Genomic DNA, 27,872 nt, shown 5'->3' with positions numbered 1-27,872 from the left:
CTTTTTTCACAATCTAGTATAATAATACAATAGTTCAAAAGTTGCTTGTTCTTTGACAAGACTTTTTTTTACCCTTGGTACTGGGACAATGTACATGTATTATAAATGAACAGTGTACTGGACAGAATGATCAAAATCATGAAAATTATATGAATAAACTAAAATTCTTCAAGATTGGTTTGATAGTTTAAACTTCTGTTCAATGCTATGTATTTATAATACATGTACATGTTGTATAAGATCGGATATAAATAAACACAAACTAGTATATAAAGTTAAACCAAAGTTTATTTAAGATTTTTATTATTAAATTTACACCAAATGTAAATAATTGTATCTGTTCTCTATGTTTAATATAGGCTGCCAACTAGCAAATTGGACCATATACCATTTCAAGCTTGTAAATGCAACATTAAAAAGAACAGTAAAATAAGGACATTCAGTATTTATTTGTCCATTTCAAGTTTTTTTCTGATTGCAGCCTTTTAACATCTGACTTTTTTTACAAGCAGTATGGAGGACAGCATTATCTCAAATTTGAAGGAAGGTCCAATTGGCAGTCTTTGGCCATTAATGAAGAAATTTTCAATTGTGGTTTAAAATAAACTTTTTTCATGAAACTGATAATATATTTTACAAAAACAGAAAATCCTAATACTTGAAATTTAGAATTTAAAATTTTGTGGTCTAAAGGTCAGGTAAAATCATGCTGCGAGCCGGCTACCCAACCCTACTCCGTCGTGGGAGGGGGAGGTATGATTTCCCAGTGCTCAAGTCCAGCTAAAGGATGTTTACTCATCCCCCTGACCATATTGGTGATTTGATAGTCCAAAACAAAATGACCTTAAATGACCATATACTACACTTGCTTTGCATATCTATCTTATTTTTCCTTGGTACTAGCTGTAAAGTGATCTAGTGCTCATCAGCTAAAGGGGCTTCCCAGGCAGAATTCCAATAATGCTGGTTCATGCTTACGTAACTGAAATAGAGCTTCAAGGAAACAACCATCCAAACAAACAATACCAACAGAGAAATGCAGCAATTTTAACAACTGAATAAAGGAAACCAACTTTCAGACCTTATGACAAAAGCATAATAGTCAAAACATTTCCAAAACAAGTCATTATAAATATATTATGAAAGTGGATAAATAAGCATGTAAGATTATAAAGACAAATAGAAGTCTAATAAACAACTGTAAATAAATATAAATCAACTATCTTTACACATATTTTACTTCAAAATACATTCTCCAGTATCACAGCACTTCATAGCATTCATTAGGACTTTAACTTTCTTCAAGCCTAAAATATAAAGCAGCTCAAATTCTCACCCCTCCCCTGTATATTTTACTTAACAATACACTTTTACTAAACTATACATGTATTTTAATAAAAGTATTTATCTAGCCTGAAACTATGATAATTAATGACAAAGGAATGCAATATCTGCACAATGTATCACTACAGTCAAATATTCACAAATAAGATATCTTTGGAGAATAAATAATTTACTTGCTGTTTGAACAATGATGTTCCATCAATCTTTCATTAACACCTTTCAGAGGATAAGAAATCTGTTCTTGGAAAAAAATATGGTTTTCCTTCCAATTCAACTAAAATTGGCGACACCTACAACTACATTATACATCTCCCAACAAACAAAACATTTATAGGCAAGTACAATATTGTTAATTTTTTTTTTTCTGTTGATTAAAAGCTGTAAATTTCTCTTATGTAAAATATTCAATCTAATGCTCAAAGCTATATATACAACAGTCTTCAGAAAAATCATAAAGGGAAAAGTATTCTAGTAAGCAACAGTTAAGGTAGTAAGTAATATTTGTAGTTAAATAATGTTAACCCGATTACATACTAATGTTTTTAAAATGCACCTTAGTAATTTCAAACTTATCTGAATCATTCTTGGTTTGCAATACATATATTTACCTTTCACATTTCTATATATTTATTCTTTAACTGACTAAGATTTCTTTCTCCATACAAATCTACACTCACATTACTGCTCATCTTGGAACATTACACTGGCCTTGAAAGCATGGCCATCTTATCACTTGTTCCAGATAATAGGCGTTTTCACAAACAAAAAAGTCTACTTTTTCTTATCTGAAAAGATTGCTTTAAAATGTTACCAGGTCCCACCCCCCTAAAAACAAGACTAAGATATTTAAACTTATTAAAACTTTACATATACTAAAATCAAAGAATTTACTTCAATACTTTTTAATATAAGACTTACTTAGCACTTACAATTTCAACTATTTTTAAAGTGTAATTAATTTCAACTATAGAAGAAATTTTATAGAACATACAACACAAAATTCAGACTCTACATACGTCCGTCATCTTATTCTTGATGTGTATCTTCCATGTTTCAGCAACTTTAAGCAGGTTTTATCTGCAACAGTCTTTAAAAATATAAAATCCCCCCTCCCAATTAAGTTAACATCTTAAATTGAAGTATATCTTTACTTAACAAATTTCAGTGCATATATTTATTTTCAATTCTTTGTGATTTAAGATAGAAAAGGATAACTGCAACACATGACTTATTTTACTACTAGCACTTCAAATCATTTACTTGATAAAATAAATAATGAAGTTGCTTTCCTAAATAAATGAATTTGTTACAAATGGTGATGGCAATTCAGTCTCTCGTGAATGATAGATGGCAAATAAGTGAACTGGAAATACCTTTTTACTCATAGCCCTGTAAAAGACTAAAAAAAAGAAATCAGACCCCACCCTATTACCCCCAATAAGTTTTGATTAATAAGACAGAATAGCTTACAAAAACACAAAGTAAAAATACACAGGCAGAAAATGAACAATAGTTTACGCATGATATTCTAATTTTTATAAATTAAGCTATAGTTGAAAACACTAAAAAAAATAGCATATGAAAGCAAAGGCCACTTGCCAATTGTTAACATTTGCACTTTATACCTTGACTGGCATCTTTCAAAAACAACAATTTTTTCATTAGTTTGAAGGTGAACACCATTCTGTTAAAAATGTTCTGAAAGAAAAAACAAAACACTCCCCACTCCACCTAAAAACAAATCAAGGCAATCAAGTTCCCAACAAGATTTGAACACAATGTTAGCTATTATACAACTATAAATCAAGGAAATGCTAATAAAATTCAGAGTTACTTTCATCTTATAAAATAAAATAATTTTCAGTGAACACACACTTAAAACCTGCAATTATGAAAGCTCAAGTCAAGCTCATATTGTATAATTTTCTGTTGATTAAAAGCTGTAAATTTCTCTAATGCAAAATATTGCTAATCTCATGCTAAAAGCTATATACAACAATCTTAAGAAAAATCATTAAGGGAAAAGTATTCTAGTAAGCAACAGTCAAGGTAGTAATATTTGTGGTTATATAAAGTTAACCCAATTCCATACTTATGTTTTTAAAATGCACCTTAGTAATTTCAAACTTATCTGAATCATTATTGGTTTGCAATACATATATTTACCTTTCACATTTCTATATATTTATTCTTTAACTGACTAAGATTTCTTTCTCCATACAAATCTACACTCACATTACTGCTCATCTTGGTACATTACACTGGCCTTGAAAGCATGGCCATATTATCACTTGTTCCAGATAATAGGCATTTTCACAAACAAAAAAGTCTAATTTTTATCTGAAAAGATTGCTTTAAAATGTTACCAGGCCCCACCCCCTAAAAAAACAAACAAGACCAAGATATTTAAAGTTATTAAAACTTTACATATACTAATATCAAAGAATTTACTTCAATACTTTTTAATATAAGACTTACTTAGCACTTACAATTTCAACTATTTTTAAAGTGTAATTAATTTTAACTATAGAAGAAATTTTATAGAACATACAACACAAAATTCAGACTCTACATACGTCCGTCATCTTATTCTTGATGTGTATCTTCCATGTTTCAGCAACTTTAAGCAGGTTTTATCTGCAACAGTCTTTAAAAATATAAAATCCCCCCTCCCAATTATGTTAATATCTTAAATTGAAGTATATCTTTACTTAACAAATTTCAGTGCATATATTTATTTTCAATTCTTTGCGATTAAAGATAGAAAAAGACAGAAAGGGATAAATGCAACACTGACTTATTTTACTACTAGCACTTCAAATCATTTACTTGATAATACAACATAAGTACTTATGAAGTTGTTTTCCTAAATAAATGAAATTAGTTACAAATGGTGATGGCAATTCAGTCTCTTGTGAATGATAGATGGCAAATAAGGGAACTGGAAATAGCTTTTCACTTGTAGCTCTGTAAAAGACTAAAAAAAGATAAATCTGACCCCACCCTATTACCCCAATAAGTTTTAATTAATAAGAGCACACAGCTTACAAAAGCACAAAGTAAAAATACACAGGCAGAAAGTGAACAATAGTTTACGCACGATATTCTAATTTTTAAAAATTAAGCTATAGTTGATACACTAAAAAAATAGCATATGAAAGCAAAGGCCACTTGCCAATTTTTAACACTTTATATATACCCTGACTGGCATCTTTCAAAAACAACAATTTTTTCATTAGTTTGAAGGTGAACACCATTCTGTTAAAATGTTCTGAAAGAAAAAACAAAACACTCCCCACTCCACCTAAAAACAAATCAAGGCAATCAAGTTCCCAACAAGATTTGAACATAATGTTAGCTATTATACAACTATAAATCAAGGAAATGCTAATAAAATTCAGAGTTACTTTCATTATCTGATAAAATTATGTTCAGTGAATACACAATTAAAACCTTCATTTATGTTTGTTAAAGTCAAAGCTCACATTGTATATTATTCAAAACCTATTATTTCTTATCTTCATAAGTTCAGAAATAGTTTCTGCTTACAATATTGTCCATCATTAATGTTACCTTAACTTTGATAAATTACATGATTCTGTCATGCAAAGGTCAAACACATTTCTAAGGGTGAACACTCCCATTTTTTTCTCAAGTTATTCTGAAATATAAATAAAACTTGCCCCACCCTACCTACAACAAATCAAGCAACAAGTCTTTGAACAATATAAATAGTGCAATTATATAAATCTAAAAAACCGTGTAACTACATGCTGTATAACCAATACATTTTAATGTTAATATTTAGTAACATCAAGCTCTTGTATGTGGATGCTTATATTGCATTAAATTTAATAAAACCTTTTACACACTTTTTATATCTATCTTAATCTGTTTTAAAAATCATCATTTCAATCAAGTAATGGACTAAAACCTATTTCCACAAACAAAATATCTAACACACAAAAACTAGAGCAATAACAAAGAGAAAATTGGAATAAGTTGCTTTTGTGAAATCGATGAATAATTGAGGAAACTAAGGGAGAATTTGACTCAACAGTGACACAATTTCAAGTTTGCAACTGATACACACAAATATGATGACCCAAACTTCCCCATGTACAATCATAACTAAAAAGCAGTGTATACAAGTACAATATTACAGTGAGAATAAATTTAGGAACTATTATAAATTCCTATCAATAAGCTAATAAGATATCTATTACTATTCCAATTACTGAAAACATAATGTAGATAAAAGCAACAACCACTTGCCCCTTGTTTTAACTTGTGCTTTAACTAGAACTCAAAACTTGCAAGAAAACATCACAAAAATTCAGGCCAAGTTTGATGATTAATCAACTACACACCTAGCTCTGAAAAATAAAAAACAACATACCCCAACCCCATTAAAAAGCAAAAACAGCAACAAAACATTTTGAAATGAAGAAATGCTGACGTCAAATTAAATTACACATTACAGACAAGAAAACTTAAATATAACGGCTAGTATAATCATTTAAAAGCTAATTTATAATTAAAAATAAGAGTATAGTGAAGAACCAAAATTTTTAGTACATTTTATAGAATTCATTATCGAACTACAAAAAAATATTTGCTTACTTCTATTTTCTGAAGATAATGCAATACATAAACTTCTACTAGAAGATAATGCAATACAAAAACCTTGATGTATAAATGATTTCTAAAAATATATTATTGTTAGAAAAGAAACCAATGTATTCTAGCCATAAACATTATTTTTTAATTGTGTACACAGGTATATTTATAAGAAAAGTAAAGACTCATGCCTGCTACAACTGTTTCAATACAATTTCAAGACTAAAATCTTTACAGCATCTGAAATAATCTCAAGAACAATTATATGCCCCAATCCCAACCCAGTTAGTATCATTTTCTTTAATTTAAATAATAGAAATATACAATACACATCTATTATAATAGCTAATTTAATAAGTTATAATTGAATAGTTAGTATTTAATGTATTGCCTCTAAACATATTTGAGGTAAATTTACCACATTTATTTACCTATCATATTATTTTATATTTAAGGTATATTTATCACATTTATTTACAGATCATATTATTTGACAAATAAATAGGAAACAGAGCTAAAGATAGACAAAAATTGAGTAAATTATCTGGTTAAAGTAAACTGATTACAAAAAGCACACTGTGAATACAAATAAGGAAATGAAATGCATAAAAAATATAAATAATTCTTTAAAATATATCTACCTCAGTACTTGGTAAAACAAACGAGCATAAAAAAGAAATGACAACAGCTTGTCCTATATTCTCACTTGGACCACCAACTTCCACACTTCAAAAACTACTGGATATATCCTAGTTTAGTCTTTAATATGGTAATTATTTTAAATTTAGCAAGTTGATCTGAAAGATAATCAAAATATGCCCCATCCCCTAGACAACATAACTGATTTAACAAAATTCTTCGATATTTCATTAAAAATTGCAGGTACTAATTTGGCAAATAAGACTTACATGTCTAAGAATAGATATGTCTCTAAAACGAGTATTGAAATTTGTTATTATTAACCACATGCAGTAGTTCTTACAACAATTACATTTTCACAATATAAATTTAGCACTGCATCTGCAATGTCTAAGGGGAACACCAAATTCCAAGCAAACAAACAAGTGTAAAAAAAACTGTCAAACTTGAATCTTCCAAGATATTCTTGATCATTTCACATAGCTATTAATTAATACTTATCTAATAATACTGTGTTTACTTCAAATAGTTTTTTTTAATGAAGCATTTATTCTTTTTAGATCAGATGCCTTATGTTAGTTATGAAATAATGTCAAAACCAATCTGTTAAATACCTTTCCTCATTACTGTTAGCTGCAAAAGTCAGACCCCAATTCCTAATGGTATTACTCTTAAAGAAAGTCTGTGCAAACAAACAAAGTATGATATGCAAAGCAGTAATTCAATCAAACAATGAACAAAAATATCTAAGTTTAATCAAATTATTTTACTAAAAAAGTGCAAGTATACAAAAGCAATGGCCACTTGCCCTAATCCCAACTTTTGCTTTCAATCCAAAAAAGCTGGCAACTTTCAACTTCTTTGAAATAAACATCAACAAGAAAACTGATTAAACCTGAAGGCCATTCCTCAACTGCAACTAAATCTGAAAGATAAACAAAATATACCTGGCCACCCCGCCAAGCAACTCCAAAGACAAAATTTATGACAAAAGCTGATCAGCCAGTTTGGTATTTTGAAAAATTATCAGTGAAAGAACTCTTTACATAAAGCAACTTCTCACTACTGAACATTCATTGTCAACATGAAATAATTAAAATCTATCACAATTCCTTAAATCATAACCAGAAAAATAAGGGTCACAATTCTATAGCAAATTTCAATGTTAAAAAATTGTTCTCTTTCATTACTAGGCCAGAAATACTATATTTGGCCAGAAATATTAAGAAATTATTGTTTCTTCTCTGATTAACAAGAACATCTGTTTTGATTTTCCAGAACTGTAATGTTACATGTCAATCTCATCAGCATCTGCAATAATCTATGGAATTATTATACCCACACCCACCCCAACAAATTATGGAATTTTAGTATGCAACATAAGTTGATATTATAATATTAACAATTTTTAAGAAAGTAACAAATCTCTTTAACATCATGTACTTGCAGAAGTCAAAATAAAGACAAAGAATTACATGAAGGTAATCAAATATTTTGAATGATGGTTGACTATGTACCTGATAAACGATGACAAACAGACAAAGCTTTTCCCTTCACTGCCACTTTTCTCTGCAAAAAACTAGAATATTTCAACCCAACTCTGCCCCCCAAATAGCCGACTATAATGCAAATACAAATTACAATGTGGAGAGAAATATATCAATGACAAACAAGTAATTAAATAAAAAATGCATAGCAAGTTGTCTAATCTAATGCTATTAAAAATATTGAGCTATATACTATTGAGATAAAGCATGTATATATGGCCACTTCTCCCTTGTTTTAATATAAGCTTCAAACACTTGGAATTTGCATCCTACCAGAAAGACATGCAACATCAATGCTGTTAAAAAATCAGTAAGTAAATACACAAAGCGAGTGTGTTTTTGAAGTATAAACAATACATTCCTCACCACAATCAACTTTAAGGAGAAAAGAATTACTCTGATAATGCAGTAAAAATATCCAGATTCCTATTCTACAATCATATTTGATGGCAATCTGAAGTAATTTTCAAAATGCATTCTCTTTTGAACTTGTCATCCTCTTCCATGAAAAACTACTTGAAGCCATGGAGTACTTCATTATTTCGAAATCAGTGCTATGAAATCTGCAATATCAAACGGTTACATACCCAAATGCCAAAACATGTTATTTTAGACAGCAAACAGAACGTTATGCAACTTTATTTCAAAATTAAAAGAACTTGTGCTTCTTGAAATTTGTCAGTTTAGTGGTGCAGACCATATGTCTCTTAGCTAAAGCAAAAAAAAAAATATAATCATTTTAGTGGTGCAAACTGTAGGTATATTAGCTATAGAAAGACAAAAAAGATCTTATCAAGTATGCAACCATCTGTATCTGGTCAAAATAACAACATGAGGGAACTGGGACAAAGCTTTTCTCATCACACATTGGAGATTCTGCAAAACACTAAAAAAGTTCAAACTCCCCCCTGACCCCCAAAAACAGTAAAATAAAAAAGAAATGCATGTACAGGATTCAAAAGCATATAATGAAAAAGAAAGGTAATTTTTTTTAATTGATGTGTAAATAATATCACAAAATATCTGGATATTTGTTATAATTTTAATTTTATTACAATGAAATACATAAAGCATGTTAACTTGCCACTTGCTTTAAAAAACATGGAAATGAACTTGCTACTTATATAAATATGGAACCAGCATCTTTCAATTGTACGAAATAACACCAATGAATTCTGGTCTAGTCTTAGGGTGGTCACTTTACACGAAACAAGTTATTCTGAAAGATAAACAAAATATGCCCCCCCATCCCTAAAGAATGTGATAGAATTGCTTATGATAGCAAAAAAGAAGAAAAAAAGAAACACCTCTTAATTCAAAGGTGGAAACTCTTAAATTAGTACACAGACATCATTTTCAATAGCAATCTGAAATAATCACTGAAAATTAGTGTTTCAATTATTAAATATATTAAGCAAACTTTACACAAAATCTACACTAGAAAGACTTGAACATCAATTCTATTAAAATCAGTAAGAAAATATACAAAGCAGGTGTTTTTTGAAGGATAAACAATACATTTTCCATCACAATCAACTTTAAGGAGAAAAATAATCACTCTGATAATTAGTCAATATATCATGATCATATTTGATGGCAATCTGAAATAATCAAAATTAGACCTTTCGTTTCCCTCAATTTTCAAAATGCATTCTTTTCCCATATTTACATATGAAAGTATTCAAACTGGGTTATCCTCTTCCATGAAAAACTACTTGAAGCCACGGAGTACTTCATTATTTCGAAATCAGTGCTATGAAATCTGCAATATCAAACTGTTACATATCCAAATGCCACAACATGTTATTTTAGATAGATAGCAAACAGAAAGTTATGAAACTTAATTTCAAAAAAATTAAAAACTTGTGCTTTTTGAAATTTGTCAGTTTAGTGGTGCAGACCATATGTCTCTTAGCTAAAGCAAAAAAACATCATTTTAGTGGTGCAAACTGTAGGTATATTAGCTATAGAAAGACAAAAAAGATCTTATCAAGTATGCAACCATCTGTATCTGGTCAAAATAACAACATGAGGGAACTGGGACAAAGCTTTTCTCATCACACATTGGAGATTCTGCAAAACACTAAAAAAAGTTCAAACTCCCCCCTGAACCCCAAAAACAGTACAATAAAGAAGAAATGTATGTACAGGATTCAAAAACATATAATGAAAAACAAATGGAAGATTAAAATTGATGTGTAAATAATATCACAAAATATCTGAATATTTGTTTTGACGAGCATTACATTTTATTACAATGGAATACATAAAGCATGTTAACTTGCCACTTGCTTTGAATTTGCTACTTATATAAATATGGAACCAGCATCTTTCAATTGTACGAAATAACACCAACACATAAATTCTGGTCAAGTCTAAGGGTGGTTACTACACATAAGTTATTCTGAAAGATAAACAAAATATGCTCCTATCCCTGAAGAACGTGTTGTTTCTTCCATATCTGAAAAACACTAGGTTTAAACAAGAACCCCTATCATTGTACTATTTTGATTGAAACTAGAAAAGTGATGGTAAATATGAAATAAGGATGATGTTTAATGACTTGCTTATCATATATCTCTAGAATTACATTTCTCAACACAAGTAATTATGTAAATGTTCATTATAAATTACAAAACAAGCATACACATCTGGTAAACTATATATTCTAAACAAATATTAGTAAATTCAGAGTAAAGAATTTTACAGATTTGTATATGCAAAGCACAGTTATTAGAAAATGGTGAAATCTATTTGTAGTACTAGCACAACAACCTGGGAATTATGGTTTATTGGTATATATACCTTTGCATTCTATTTTGACAACAACACAATCACTGAAATAAACTTTCAAAATCATGTCACTTCATACACCTAGTTTTGAAAATGCATTAAAACCAATCCAATTTGAAAAGATATAAATACAAAAACAGACATCAATTAGTAGTACATTGAATAGATCTAGAAATGAAAGGTGGAAGTACTGTGTAGTTAAAGGCTAATCATCTCATCACTACTGAAATCTTTAATAATTACACCAACAATCTGTTGTCTGGAAGCTATTAACAAAATTATATATTCAATTCCCATAGAACTTCTTCTAACTGGACAACTTTAAAGCTATTTCTTCAGATATAATAAAACTTATCAAATCAAGTTTGATATATAAATAAAGATATTTATTCAAATTATTAATATGAAAACTCTATGCTTCAAATAACCTGGAAAACAAAATAACTGAACCACTTGATACATAGTCACCTAATAAGTCTAATGATATGGTCACTTTCAGTCTATACTTTGAAATCAAGCCATAGATGTTGCATTATACCCAGATACTGCTTTGAATTTCATGAAAACTTGCTGTTTAACCTGAAAAACTTGTTTCATTTTCTCCAACTACTGACACAATACTTATTTAATCTAAGTGCAATGATTCTTAGAAATATTAACAAGAAATTGTGCAATAAATTCTAGCATTATCTTCTATTCTATCATTATAGTATGGAAAAAAAACAACTAAACAAATTACATTAATACTATAATAACTTACATTAATGATGCAAAATGTACAACGTTGAACTATTAAAAACATGAAAAATATGTATGTTACTATACAAGGGCTTCATGTCAACCAATGGGTAAACTATTCAATATTGTTGTGGAACAATCTTCCATTTAGGAACAGGACTTCCTTCAAACAAAGCTGACAGGACAATATTCTTAGCTCTTTTATTGAATTATCTGAAATAAACTGTTGCAGTTCTCCAAAACAATAAGCATCTATTATTAAAAGTTTCTCCTTTCAATTAAAAATGATGTCTATATCTTTAAAAAAATGACCTTTTCATTTGATTTAGTTTACAAGAATTTTATACTTTTTATACTTTTACATAAACCATGTGTTTTGTCATTTCATTCAAATCTATTTCTGTCAATTCTTTAAAAAATAAAGGCAAATTAGAATTCTTTCGCCTACGACCTGTGTTGTCATCAACAAAATATTACCATTACAATTTCATTTTAATACAATATGTAAGCACTGCTGGATGAATTGAAACCTTTCACCATGCCAACTTTTGCTGAATAATAATTGTCTGCTACTTCTCTAGAGCTGAAACAAACTAGCTTTCACCTTTTCCAAACAAACTTTACCATTGTTATACCAAACAACTAGTTTCTTTTTTAAAACACTTAAAACTTGATTACAGACTTGGTAACTTTTCAGATGCTAAAGCAACTGTGTGTGATACCTTAGTTATAATTTGAAAAAGTCCTGATATTATAAATTACAAGAAAAATACAACATGCAGAAAATCATTATTCAATAATACCAAGTAAACATGCCAATGCACAGGGAAACAATCAAATGCAAAGGTCAATATATTTTATACCCTTCACAATGTAACGATGCCCTAAAGTATATGCTTCTTCATGGGTTGTTAATTCTATTCAATCTGCATCCAGGGTAAACAAATCTGAAAAGAACTGGCTTCATTTTTCTCCTAACAATGTATTCAAAAACTAATTTTGACCATAGAATTTGGTTTAATTGGTTACTCCCTTTAGCTTTACTTAAGACTTTAGGCATATAAAAATGATCTCAACATAATCAAGGTCAATCCAGAACATTTTAGTAGACTTTGTAAATGGCATCTCTTAAAGACTATAGGAAAACCTATTTCTTTCATTTCTGTCAATACATGCCTTGCAACATATACATTTCATTGCTTTTGGCATTTAAACCTGTATTTAATTAAAAGAATATCTACTTTTAAATAATCCTCAAGAGTTTTACCTTAAATTTTAGGATACATCTCTTAAAAGTCAACCTTGGCTGTTCATTTCATTCTGCTGGCAAAATGCCTGCTTACTTTGGCTTCTTATTTCAGGTCTACCTATTAAATGCCTTATTGATTTGCTTCTGCTGATAACCATCCCGTCAGATTTTTTTAATTCTAGAAAAAAACGTTTCATATTTTCCGAACAGACAAAATCACTCAAGGTAAAAAGTTCAAATGTTTATAAAATTAGTTTAATCTAAGCTACATTAACAGAACATCTAGTAAGAAAAGCTTAAAAACTTGTTATTCATTCTGGATACAAGATCACTGCTTTGTTTAAACTTCAAAAGTTAAGGTCTTACCCTCTTCCAAATGAACAGAAATAATACCATTCTCATCTAATGTGTTTATCTCTATAAAGTTTTCATCACAACCTACTTCTATTGCAAGGAAATCATTCCATCAATATAAGGGGTGGTAAATCAAACCTTGTCCCATTTAAAAAACTGAAGATGCCGTTGTTTGAACATGGATTACATTACTTCCAACTTAAAACTTCCAAGCTGTAAGGTCAGTGATCCCCACTATAAGAATCTGAAAAAGACTTCATTTTCCTCCAACGTACACATTAAAGAAATTGCTCTTATTATTATTTTATGAAGAGAATGTATCAATTTTTAAATAATTGTGAATTTTAATTGAAGAATACCTCTCTTGACAATCATAGCTCATCATTTCATTTTACTGGCAAACATAACTGGTCTCTCTTATTTTTGCTTGTATCTTTGCATCAACCTTGATATGTTTTAACTGCATTTTCAAAAGATGACCATCAAAACTGAAGAAAAGCCTTGCTTCAGGTGATCAATCAGCAAATGTAACCATACCAATGCAAGGGGAAACTCTTGAGATACTGTTGGCATGAAAACTATTACAAAGGCTATTGAAACGTCAACTTTTGAGGATTTCACTGAGTTGGAGAGCTGACCAAAGGCACTTTCTTTAATATGGATTACTTCACATCTGGCTTTAAACTGAAATCTTCTAGACGTGAAGTCCCTATCACAGGCTATTCAAATCAATCTGAAAAAGACTTCCTTCACTTTCCTCCCAAAATATACATTAAATTGGTATTGGCTTTGTTAAACCCATTTTTTATGATGTAAATGATATTAAGTCACTCTTGAAGTAAGTTGAGAATTTTTACCTTGAATTTTAGGATACCTCTCTTTACTCCTATCATACCTATTCATTTCATAATACTGGCAGAAGTCTCTCTTATTTTTGCTTGTATCTTTGCATCAACCTTGATATGTTTTAACTGCATTTTCAAAAGATGACCATCAAAACTGAAGAGAAGCCTTGCTTCAGGTGATCAATCAGCAAATGTAACCATACCAATGCAAGGGGAAACTCTTGAGATACTATTGGCATGAAGACTATTACCAAGGCCACTGAAAACGTCAACTTTTGAGGAATTCACAGAGTTGGAGAGCTGACAACAGGCACTATCTTGAATATGGATTACTTTACTTCTGGCTTTAATCTGTTAAGTCAATGTCACAGGCTATTCAGATCTGAAAAAAACTACCTTCACTTTCCTCCCAAAATAAACATTAAATTGGTCTTGGCTTTGTTATGATGTAAATGATAAAGTCACTCTTGAAGTAAGTTGAGAATTTTACTATGAATTTTAGGATACCTCTTTACTCTAATCATATAGCTTATCAATATTTCCTTTATTGGCAATCATCTTACCTATTTTGGCTTGTATCTTTGGATCAAACTTGATATGTTTTAACTGCATTTTCAAAAGATGACCATCAACACTGAAGAGGAGCATCGCTTCATGTGATCAATCGGCAAATGTAACCATACCAATGCAAGGGGAAACTCTTGAGATACTGTTGGCATGAAGACTATTACCAAGGCCATTAAAAACGTCCACTATTGAGGATTTAACAAAGTTGCAGCTGACCAAAGGCACTTTCTTTAATATGGATTACTTTACATCTGGCTTTAAACTGAAAACTTCTGGACGTGAAGTCCCTATCACAGGCTATTCAAATCAATCTGAAAAAGACTTCCTTCACTTTCCTCCCAAAATATACATTTAATTGGTATTGGCTTTGTTAAACCCATTTTTTATGATGTAAATGATATTAAGTCACTCTTGAAGTAAGTTGAGAATTTTTACCTTGAATTTTAGGATACCTCTCTTTACTCCTATCATACCTATTCATTTCATAATACTGGCAGAAGTCTCTCTTATTTTTGCTTGTATCTTTGCATCAACCTTGATATGTTTTAACTGCATTTTCAAAAGATGACCATCAAAACTGAAGAGAAGCCTTGCTTCAGGTGATCAATCAGCAAATGTAACCATACCAATGCAAGGGGAAACTCTTGAGATACTATTGGCATGAAGACTATTACCAAGGCCACTGAAAACGTCAACTTTTGAGGAATTCACAGAGTTGGAGAGCTGACAACAGGCACTATCTTGAATATGGATTACTTTACTTCTGGCTTTAATCTGTTAAGTCAATGTCACAGGCTATTCGGATCTGAAAAAAACTACCTTCACTTTCCTCCCAAAATAAACATTAAATTGGTCTTGGCTTTGTAATCATGTAAATGATAAAGTCACTCTTGAAGTTAGTTGAGAATTTTACTAAGAATTTTAGGATACCTCTTTACTCTAATCATATAGCTTATCAACATTTCCTTTATTGGCAATCATCTTACCTATTTTGGCTTGTATCTTTGGATCAAACTTGATATGTTTTAACTGCATTTTCAAAAGATGACCTTCAACACTGAAGAGGAGCATCGTTTCATGTGATCAATCGGCAAATGTAACCATACCAATGCAAGGGGAAACTCTTGAGATACTGTTGGCATGAAGACTATTACCAAGGCCATTAAAAACGTCCACTATTGAGGATTTAACAAAGTTGCAGCTGACCAAAGGCACTTTCTTTAATATGGATTACTTTACATCTGGCTTTGGACTGAAAACTTCTGGACGTGAAGTCCCTATCACAGGCTATTCAAATCAATCTGAAAAAGACTTCCTTCACTTTCCTCCCAAAATATACATTTAATTGGTATTGGCTTTGTTAAACCCATTTTTTATGATGTAAATGATATTAAGTCACTCTTGAAGTAAGTTGAGAATTTTTACCTTGAATTTTAGGATACCTCTCTTTACTCCTATCATACCTATTCATTTCATAATACTGGTAGAAGTCTCTCTTATTTTTGCTTGTATCTTTGCATAAACCACGATATGTTTTAACTGCATTTTCAAAAGACGACCATCAAAACTGAAGAGAAGCCTTGCTTCAGGTGATCAATCAGCAAATGTAACCATACCAATGCAAGGGGAAACTCTTGAGATACTGTTGGCATGAAAACTATTACCAAGGCCATTGAAAACGTCAACTTTTGAGGATTTCACAGAGTTGGAGAGCTGACAACAGGCACTATCTTGAATATGGATTACTTTACTTCTGGCTTTAATCTGTTAAGTCAATGTCACAGGCTATTCAGATCTGAAAAAGACTACCTTCACTTTCCTCCCAAAATAAACATTAAATTGGTCTTGGCTTTGTTATCATGTAAATGATAAAGTCACTCTTGAAGAAAGTTGAGAATTTTACTATGAATTTTAGGATACCTCTTTACTCTAATCATATAGCTTATCAACATTTCCTTTATTGGCAATCATCTTACCTATTTTGGCTTGTATCTTGTATCTTTGCATCAACCTTGATATGTTTTAACTGCATTTTCAAAAGATGACCATCAAAACTGAAGAGAAGCCTTGCTTCAGGTGACCAATCAGCAAATGTAACCATATAAATGCAAGGGGAAACTCGAGATACTGTTGGCATGAAAACTATTACCAAGGCCATTGAAACGTCAACTTTTGAGGAATTCACAGAGTTGGAGAGCTGACAACAGGCACTATCTTGAATATGGATTACTTTACTTCTGGCTTTAATCTGTTAAGTCAATGTCACAGGCTATTCAGATCTGAAAAAGACTACCTTCACTTTCCTCCCAAGATAAACATTAAATTGGTCTTGGCTTTGTTATCATGTAAATGATAAAGTCACTCTTGAAGAAAGTTGAGAATTTTACTAAGAATTTTAGGATACCTCTTTACTCTAATCATATAGCTTATCAACATTTCCTTTACTGGCAAACATCTTACCTATTTTGGCTTGTATCTTTGGATCAAACTTGATATGTTTTAACTGCATTTTCAAAAGATGACCATCAACACTGAAGAGAAGCCTTGCTTCAGGTGATCAATCGGCAAATGTAACCATACCAATGCAAGGGGAAACTCTTGAGATACTGTTGGCTTGAAAACTATTACCAAGGCCATTGAAAACGTCCACTTTTGAGGATTTAACAAAGTTGCAGCTGACCAAAGGCACTTTCTTTAATATGGATTACTTCACATCTGGCTTTAAACTGAAAACTTCTGGACGTGAAGTCCCTATCACAGGCTATTCAAATCAATCTGAAAAAGACTTCCTTCACTTTCCTCCCAAAATATACATTAAATTGGTATTGGCTTTGTTAAACCCATTTTTTATGATGTAAATGATATTAAGTCACTCTTGAAGTTGAGAATTTTTACCTTGAATTTTAGGATACCTCTCTTTACTCCTATCATACCTATTCATTTCATAATACTGGCAGAAGTCTCTCTTATTTTTGCTTGTATCTTTGCATAAACCTCGATATGTTTTAACTGCATTTTCAAAAGATGACCATCAAAACTGAAGAGAAGCCTTGCTTCAGGTGATCAATCAGCAAATGTAACCATACCAATGCAAGGGGAAACTCGAGATACTGTTGGCATGAAGACTATTACCAAGGCCATTGAAAACGTCAACTTTTGAGGATTTCAGAGTTGGAGAGCTGACAACAGGCACTATCTTGGAAATGGATTACTTTACTTCTGGCTTTAATCTGAAAACTTCAGGCTGTTAGGTCAATGTCCTGGGCTATTCAGATCTGAAAAAAACTACCTTCACTTTCCTTCCAAAATAAAACATTAAATTGGTCTTTGCTTTGTCATGATGTAAATGATAAAGTCACTCTTGAAATAAGTTGAGAATTTCACTATGAATTTTAGGATACCTCTTTACTCTAATCATATAGCTTATCAACATTTCCTTTACTGGCAAACATCTTACCTATTTTGGCTTGTATCTTTGGATCAAACTTTATATGTTTTAACTGCATTTTCAAAAGATGACCATCAAAACTGAAGAGGAGCATCGCTTCATGTGATCAATCGGCAAATGTAACCATACCAATGCAAGGGGAAACTCTTGAGATACTGTTGGCATGAAGACTATTACCAGGGCCATTGAAAACGTCAACTTTTGAGGATTTCACAGAGTTGGAGAGCTGACCATAGACACTATCTTTAATATGGATTACTTTACTTCTGGCTTTAATCTGAAAACCTCAGGCTGTTGGACCAATATTCCAGGCTATTCAGATCTGAAAAAGACTACCTTCACTTTCCTCCCAAAATATACAATACATTGGTCTTGGCTTTGTAAAACTTTGCTTTTAAGATGTAAATGAAATAAATTTTACTTTTGATAAAAATTGAGAATTTTACCTTTCAATTTTAGGATAACTCTTTTCACAATCGATCATAGCTTATCATTTTATTGCACTGGCAAACGTCTTGCTTATATTGGCCTGTATCTTTGGATCAACCATGATATGTGTTAACTGGATTTTCAAAAGATGACCATCAACACTGAAGAGAAGCCTTGCTTCAGGTGATCAATCGGCAAATGTAACCATACCAATGCAAGGGGAAACTCTTGAGATACTGTTCGCATGAAAACTATTACCAAGGCCATTGAAAATGTCCACTTTCGAGGATTTCACAAAAATTGGAGCTAACCAAAGGCACTTTCTTCAATATGGATAACTTTACTTCTGGCTTTTAAATTGAAAACTTCAAGTTGTTACGTCTATGTACCAGGCTATTCAGTTCTGAAAAAGACTACCTTCACTTTCCTTGCAAAATATACATAAAATTGGTATTGGCTTTGTTAAACCTGTATTATTGTATGTAAATGATATAGTCACCCTTGAAATAAGTTGAGAATTTTACCTTGAATTCTAGGATACCTCTCTTTACAATCAATCATAGCTATCATTTCAGTTACTGGCAAACATCTTTCTAAGTTTGGCTTGTATCTTTGAACATCCCAAAATATAACTGCATTTTCAAAAGATGAGCATCAAATTTTAATAGGAGCCTTGCTTCTCGTGATGAATCAGCTAATGTACCTGCGCCAACGCAAGGGAAAACTTGATATACTTTGAGTGTAAAACTTTCACCAAGGCCACTGAAAATGTGCACATTTGAGGGTTTACCATAAAACTGTATGGAATTACTTCTTGCGGACTTCCACTTGCCAAACACTTAATTTCTGAAAGGAGCCATTGTTGCAAACAACAGACAAAATGACTGAACTGAAAAATGTTCTTAAGCTAAAATATGTCTTTTTTTAAACTTGATAATTTATCTTCCTATATAATATAAAACTTCTGCAAGCTTTTAATTTTCGATTCTACACCATTATTTTGTTTCTTTTAAAAGAATAAGAATAAAAAACCTGTCTTTATATGTCTAGTTCACAAGAAATATTGTCAATCTAAGTATCGCAGTCCCCTATCTTTTGATCACTAAAAAGTCCTCATCACAATGTCCTGCTCTTGAAACTTCGTCATTGTTGACAACAGGTAATTTTAAAGATGATTTAAAGCCTTTTAATGATTGATTTATGTCTGACATCTATCTCAAGCGGTCAGGTCAGTATCCCATACTTTATAGATCTGCAAAAAGACTACCTTTTTTCCTCCAAATATTTTTTCATTCAATTATGCAAATGCTTGCAAACATCTTCCTTATTTTGGCGCAACCCTGAACAATGTTTTAACTGCATTTTCAAAAGATGACCATCAAAACTGAAGAGAAGCCTTGCTTCATGTGATCAATCAGCAAATGTAACCATACCAATGCAAGGGGAAACTCTTGTGATACTGTTGGCATGAAGACTATTACCAAGGCCACTGAAAACGTCCACTTTGGAGGATTTCACAAAATTGGGAGTTGACCAAAGCCACTTTCTTTAATATTGATTACTTCTGGCTTTAACTGAAAACTGTTAGGACAATTCAGATCTGAAAAAGACTACCTTCATTTTCCTAGACATATACATTAAATAGCCATTGGCTTTGATTATATAACCTGTATTTTATAATGTAAATGAAATAAAATTAACTTTTGAAATGATCGAGAATTTTACCTTGAATTTTAGGATACCTCTCTTGACAATCAATCATAGCTGACCATTTCATTTTATTGGCAAGCATTTTGCTTATTTGGCTTACATCTTTGGACCAACCCGGGTGTTATTATCAAAAGATCGTCAAAATTGAATAGCAGCCTTGCTTCATGTGATAAATCAGCAAATGTACCCATCCCAACACGAGGGAAAGCTTGAGATACTTTTGGAGTGTACAACTTTCACCAAGTCCATTGAAATTGTCCACATTTGAGGGTTTACCTCATTAAAACTGTATGGACTTCTTGCCTATTTCTACCTGCTTAACACTTAATTTCTGAAAGGAACCAGATCACATTTTCCAAACAGACAAAATGTTTAAAGCTTAAAATATTCTAAAGCTTAAAAATGTCTTCTTTGTAAACTACTTTTTTTTTAACAACATAATTTAATAACTACCTTTGTAAAATAACATCAGTTGGTTATTTTTTTTATCAACCTTACAAGAATACATAAGACAAACCTGTCTTTATCCCCCTGTCAAAGTTCAGATCGCCAGGTTTATTGTCATTTTTACAGGATCGCACATCATTGCATCACTAAAATGTCCTCAACACAATTTCCTGGCCTTGAAACTTTGTTATTGTGGATAAAACATAATAATCGCCACAACAGGTACAAAGAACCAAATATCCTTTTGCAAGGAAACATTGTATATTTTAAGAGTAGCAAAACCCTAGCTATTAACAAGACAAGATAACTAAAAGCCTTTGTTTAAACATGGGTTACTTTACGGTTAGGTCAGTATCCTATACTATTTAAATTGCAAAGACTACTTTCAATTTTTTTCTAACATTTAAAGCTCAGTTTTACATTATTAAATTTGTTAAACCTGTGGAGGAGATTGAGAATTTTACCTTTAACTTCTGGTAAACTGCTTATTTTGCATCTCTGGACAACCCTTGATATTTTTAACTGCATTTTCAAAGATGATCATCAAAATTTGGAGTGGAGCTGCCTTGTTTCATGTGATCTATCAGCAAATGTAACTGTACCTTAGCAAGGGGAAACTCTGGAGTGAAGACTATTACCAAAGCCACTGGAAATGTCTACCAGTTCCCAAAATACCTAATAACTTGACTTGTATTATGACCTTGTGAGAGACTTTTCAGTTTCTGAAAGGAGTTTTCATATTTCCAAAACAACAAATTGAACACAAAAAGGTTCATAACTTTTCAAATGTTAATAAAATCAGTTTAAACAAGCTATTTCTTGAGGTAAACTTACAAACAAATCATCTGAAAACTTGTTTTGTTTAAATTGTAAAAATTTAAGATGAAAAACCTGTTTCTCGCATTCCTATCCAGGAAAATTATGTATTATTGAATTGTTTTCTTCCTTCTAAAATTTCTCATCATAACCTTGTCTTACAACTTCATTTTGGATGGAAAGGTAATATCGCCACAACTGGTATGTTTTCAAAACATCAAAGATCAAATATACTTTTGCAAAGAAAACACTCCATCTATAGTAGTTGTAGACCATTCATAAAAGGCACACAACTTTTAACCTGGCTTTAAAACTCAAGACTTCATCCCGTTGTCTCTGGCTATTATAAGATCTGAAAAAGACTATCTACATTCTCCTCCCAAAATATGTATTGAATTGCTCTTAGCTTTTTATGGAGAAAATGAAAGTGAACTTTTAACCATGAAGTATAATCTGAATTTTTAACTTGTAGATGATGTAAGATGAATGAAATAATGAGAACGTTAACACAAAAGTTCCATACATCCAATTGCTCTTAATTTTCATCCTGTATCATATATGATGAATGAAATTGATTAAACCTTTAAATACTTTCGAAAATTTTACCTTTACTTTAGAGTAACTCTCTTAGCCATTTATTATTTAGTTAATCTGGCTTGCATCTTTAGACATCCCTTGACATGTTTTGACTATTCAGATGATGACATGAAACTAAGATAGGAGAGCTTTGTCACCAAATCTGTGCAAATGCACCTTGCTTCTTGGGATACTGTGGGAGTGGAGATATCACCGGAGTCAAAAACCACTCAAGGTTTTTGCTCCAAACACTTCAATGTGTTGATTTCCTTGTGATTTCATTTTCTGAAAGGAGTCTTTTCACATTTTCCAAGCAACACACATAATGATTGAACTTATTAATCAGAACTTTAAATAAACGAATTTGAATTAAAAAAAACAAAAAACGCACAACAGTATAACTTGATGATGTCATCAACATTAATTATATATATTACAAAATTGACTTGTTCCTGTCTAAGAAGTCCATTTCAGCTGTAAATTTGTCATTTTTAAAGGAACTAATTACGCTCCCATGTTCCCATTATTTTTATGTTATCACAAACTTTTTTTCTTTAAACTTTGTCCCTTTGATTGAAAAGTTAACATTCAACGCAATTTGTAAGTATGAGAACCAAATATGCCATTGTAAAATGATCAATAGTAGAAGTTGAAGATCAAAAAGGCAATATATTTGCTCAACCTAGTTTTCTTTGTCTTGCTTTAATACATCAGTGTTAGGTCAGTGTCCATGGCTTTTAAGATCTGAAAAAGACTACCTTCATTTTCCATCCAAAAAATGCATTAAATTGCTCAGAGCTTTTAAACTATTTTATGAAAAGAATGAAATAAAAAGTTTAACTGTTTTAACAATTCTGAGAATTTTAGCTACAATTTCAGTATACCTTTCCTAATAATCATGGCTATTCATAAACTACTTACTTATTTTAACTTGTATCTTGGGCCACCCCATACAGGTTTTGATTTATTCAAAAGATGACCATCAAATTGAAGAAAAGATTCCTTGTTTCATGTAATCCATGGCAAATGTAATTGTTCCAATGGAAGGGAAAACTGCCAGGATACTGTTGGAGTTGAGACTTTCACCAAGGAGACTGAAAACTTTTGAAGGAGCTTACTTCCTGCTGATTTCATTCTGTCAAGACTTTTTACATTCCTACTAACATTACTTTACCAGTAGGAGCTTGGCAGATGACATTTTCTACAAATTTATCTCGTTATTTGACGGTGAATGTCTAGGGTTGGACAAGTTCTGCTCATACCTCTGAAACAAACTTAGTTATGTCCTCCTAACAATATGTCATGTAATTTTCAGATAAATTAAGTATAATGTTTGAATTGTACAATTATATTTTTGGGCTTATTTACTTCATAAAAATTTTGCAAGAAAATGTAACATTAAACAAAGGAAGCACCATCAAGCTCTTAAACAAACTTAAGAAAATTTAAACCACTTTGTTTCACATATAACAACATTCTTTATCAAGACCATTTTCAAGGCTTTCTTTCAGCATAATTTGAGGCATTTATCACATTATGAAGGACAAGGCTGGAGCCACTGTTCTGATGTTTAGTTTACAACATAATGGGTGAAATTCATACCCCTGACATGATACTTTCAATATCACCATTTACATTCTTCTATCAATGCATACTGGACAATCAATGCCTTGGTTTGGGCATCTGTATATCAACTTTTATCTCTGAAACAAACTTGTGTCATGCTCTCCAATTAACAGGTTATTAAATATACACTAATTTCGGAATTTAAATTTTTAATTATTTTCAAAGTTGAGTAATTTCTAATTTTGGGGTTTAGTTTCTATACCTCAACAACTGGATACCTCTTATGCAATCATTTTTCCAATACCTTCTCCTGCTGCTAGGAATAACTTAAATTTGGCTTGCAACATTCAACCTTGCAGGAACAAAAAGGAACAGTGCTAAATAGAAACCATAAAAGAGCTGCACCATGACCAGTTTGCTGTGGCTTCACTGATCAACAAAATCTGTTTCGACGCAAAATATGTGCTTGTAATAAATCTGAAAGTAATTGAATACCAAGGCATTTTGCAAATAAAGGGATGAAGGAATTCATTCTTCTACTTGTAAAACTTTTGACTATCAAACTTTTAATACAAGGACATTTTCAATATTTTATAATTAACAAACCCTGCAGTACAAGATTTATTTCATTTTTAATAAAAAGCATACTTATGCCAAGACATCACTCATCCCTTCTTTTTCAAATTTTCCCACTTCCTTATTCATGTAAGTCTTGATTATTTCGTTTTCCTTTAAAAATTCAGGGCATCTTTTTCATTATGAATGACACTGCTTATGTATGCCATGAAGTCAGGACTGCCATTGTATGGTGATATTCTCACTTCTTCTATACTTAGATGGCCAATTGCATATTTCATTATGATCTATTTCTTTTGGACTGGACATTCAACATCATAGGTAAACAATCCGCATTTCAGCTTACAATTCTGAAACAAACTTGGTTATGTTCTCCAAACAATATAGCTCATAAAATTTCAAGTAAATTAAGTTATACAATGTATTTGTACAATCAATTTTTAAGTACATTCACTACATCAAGACAGTTCTAATTACAAAATGAAGCTAATTTTTTTTTAGTTGATCAAAAACAAAAACAAACCATTCTGTGCTCTTTATTATTTGTATAAAATTCAGATCCCCATGATATTCTTTCCAACTGAATTAAGTGCTTACTGCATACTAGCTATTAACTGCTACAGAGAAATCATATAGGAACTGCAACATGCCCATTCATCTTGTGGCTCAAACTGAGAAAATGTCTGTACTGTTGCAAAAGAATACGCTTTGTTGTAAGGGAGACTACATCTGAAAGTAATCTTGTTCTTGGCATTTTGCAAATACTGGGATGAAGTAAATCACTTTGTAATTCATTAGTAGTCGAAATATTTTACATTGATGTGATATTTTAAATACAACCATAAAACAAGCATTTTCGCAACACTTCTTAAAAATTTTGTTAAAAAGCTTTTTTCGTTCAGGACACATTGTTACATTTAGCAAAGCAAGTTTCAGTAAAAATGTATATGATTTCAAGAAAAAATCAAATAACTAACCATACCATGATATCACTGCTTTTTTTAACCATTTGATTTCAAGATCATAAGTCATGACTACCTTCAAAGATAGTTTAAGAAACCTATCCATCATGAAGAACATTGCTGGGGCCACTGCCATAATGCCTGCTACATCAAGGTGGAAATGCATACTCAAACTTTTCCATTCAAACAGTTACAAGATGACAAGTTACATCATCATATTAAGCAATCATTTTTCAATACATATCTACTGCTCTAAAGTCCATCAGCATGGAAATTTTTGATCTTGCCTTTATGTGCATACCAATGCTCAGTTACACCAAGGGGAACCCATAAACAGCAACATTAACAGAACCTGTACACACTTTATTTTCATGTGATAGAAGCTGTATTTTAACAGGATACAACTGAAAATAATGTAGGATGAAGACATTTTGCAAATACAGGGATTACTTCACTACCAGAATATTAATGAAATGATCTAGGCTAGTAAATGTAATTTTCATAGATACTTAAAAAAGTCATGAAACAGATAGTTTAGGAACACTTCCTAAGAAATTCTTACAGCATTATTCATTCAGGAAAAAAAAGAAGCAAATTCTTCTCTATGTCGGTCTCTTTCATTTTTTGCATAGAATAGATTCACCTTGTTTTTTCATATTATTGCTTCCTAACACAGTTTGAGATATATGTAGATGCATGTACTATTATGAAAACTTTACTCTAACCATCAACAATACCAATACAGAATCTTGGAAGTGGACCATTGTACTTCATATTGCCTTACTGAATTATATTAGGCATGGACATTCATCATATTAGGATACGCATTAGTATTTCATCGTCATCAGTAACTCATCTTATACCTCTGAAAAAAATCTTCCCATTCTCCAAACAAAATGTCATATAAATTTAAGAAACAGAGTATGAATAAATTCTGCAATGTGTCACTAAATTGGTGACTTATCTTCTTATATCTTTTCATTTAAAACAATCAGATCATGTTTTTTTCTAGTTACATAGCAATTATTACTTTTTCCTAGCAAGGAATGTTTTAATCTGGACATATTTTTATATGAACTCTCAATAATACACAAATGCTCACTGCTAGAATTAACCATTAAGGAACTGCATCATGGCTTGTATCTTGCGACTTCAGCTTAGTGAGGGCATCTGTACTGTTTCAACTTTTTGTAATTAAAGCTACCTAAATCTGAAAATAATTGCATACAAAGGCATTTTGCAAATACAGGGACAACATCGTATATTATTTAGAACATTTTCATTTCACTAGTAGTGATTTAACTACATTACTTAAAATTCTATAATAAATTAAGCTTTTCTCCAGCAACAGTTTATGTATGGCAATTTATGAAGACATTGATGTTAACATTGCAATTAAGCCAGGTCTCACATCTAGCATTCCAGGTTGAAATTAATACTCTTACTGTAATTGATGAAGATTCTTGGAAGATGACCAGTTACTTTCTTTTTCTTCTAATCATTTTTTCATTTATTTGCACTGACTTACAGTGTTTCTGGTCTGGACATCAGTATTTCTGCTTAATCCTCTGAAACAAACTCGTTTCATGTTCTAATACAGTATGTCATTCAGAGTTTAGAATTAAAGATAATTTAGTGTTTGAATTGAAGAAATTATTGTGACATACTATCTATTAAAACAGAGTTTCAATGGTTTTAATTTGACTTTTCTTAAAAACACTAACTTATGCTTTTCTTAAAAAATATTTAATTACATGCAACTTACATGCTTGATTATTATAAAATCAGGTAGCACACTTTCAGAGAATAATCTCAGTGTCTTTAATCTTTGCACACAAAACAATACAAGTTATTAGGTAACATTTAATTTATCTAAATAAGTCATCCTTTCAATTTTGTACATATAAAGATTATCTAAATTTCATTTATCCATACCCGGATAGTTATCATTACTTCTATTAAATACCGGTTTGAGTTTAAGGCTGTTTCCACTTCCAAAATAATGATCTTCGTCATTCTAAGGACCTCCTAAGTATAGCAACATTTGTTTAAAATCTTGATGGCATTTGTTGAATCATAGCAGGCATTTCATTGAACTCTTTTCAAGTCATACTTGATGTCATTACTTAGCCCTTATGCTGGTTATCAGGATAAATATATGCAAGAATTGACTATTCAACTTTCTTCTATTAACATTTAGTGGGCTGGACTATCATCTCCCATCAATGAATGCTGTTTCAGCTTTATACATCTGAAATAAACTTCAGTGATTCACAACAAATTGGCCGTAAAGTAGGACCTTAAATTTACTAATTAGTCCTTATAAAGAAATTAATCTTTCAATGTTAATTCCAATATTTCAAGGTTGGCTGTATTTATAAAATTATGTTCCATATTAAATTTTCTCTGAAAAAAATATTTACTTTAACCTTCTGAAAGAAATTTAATTTGACTTGCAACATAATATATTTATAAACATGTCACGCAAGCTATACTCATGTGATTTTATTTCTTTCGTTTACATTCCCTCCACATTTTCACTTCAAAATGTTACTGATGGGCTCGGGATTGACTAACAGAAAAACGCAGCATTTATAATTCAGCAGAAGGCATCTTTCTTGGAACATACATTGCCACTGCTCATAT

The 27,872-nt window shown here is 31.2% G+C and overlaps 1 long non-coding RNA gene across 5 annotated transcripts in view; it reads right to left on the bottom strand.

Annotated features, from left to right (window-relative positions):
- Nucleotides 1-270: 270 nt before the first annotated feature.
- The window catches only part of LOC132730331 (uncharacterized), a 29,918-nt gene continuing 2,316 nt past the window's right edge, over nucleotides 271-27,872 (bottom strand). Inside the window, exons 2-3 of one of the 5 annotated variants that reach the window (XR_009625747.1) lie at nucleotides 21,195-27,872; nucleotides 271-20,614 (exon numbers count right to left, since the gene is read on the bottom strand). This is a non-coding gene — a long non-coding RNA (uncharacterized LOC132730331). The other 4 variants (XR_009625748.1, XR_009625745.1, XR_009625744.1 and 1 more) reach the window with 4 other exon arrangements.

This window comes from Ruditapes philippinarum, unplaced genomic scaffold (genome assembly GCF_026571515.1).
Source record: "Ruditapes philippinarum isolate M1 unplaced genomic scaffold, ASM2657151v2 ctg240_1_1_1_1, whole genome shotgun sequence".
Lineage (NCBI taxonomy): Eukaryota > Metazoa > Mollusca > Bivalvia > Venerida > Veneridae > Ruditapes > Ruditapes philippinarum.
Note: the sequence above shows the minus strand (reverse complement) of the source record. Positions and strands in the feature narration are given on the sequence as shown.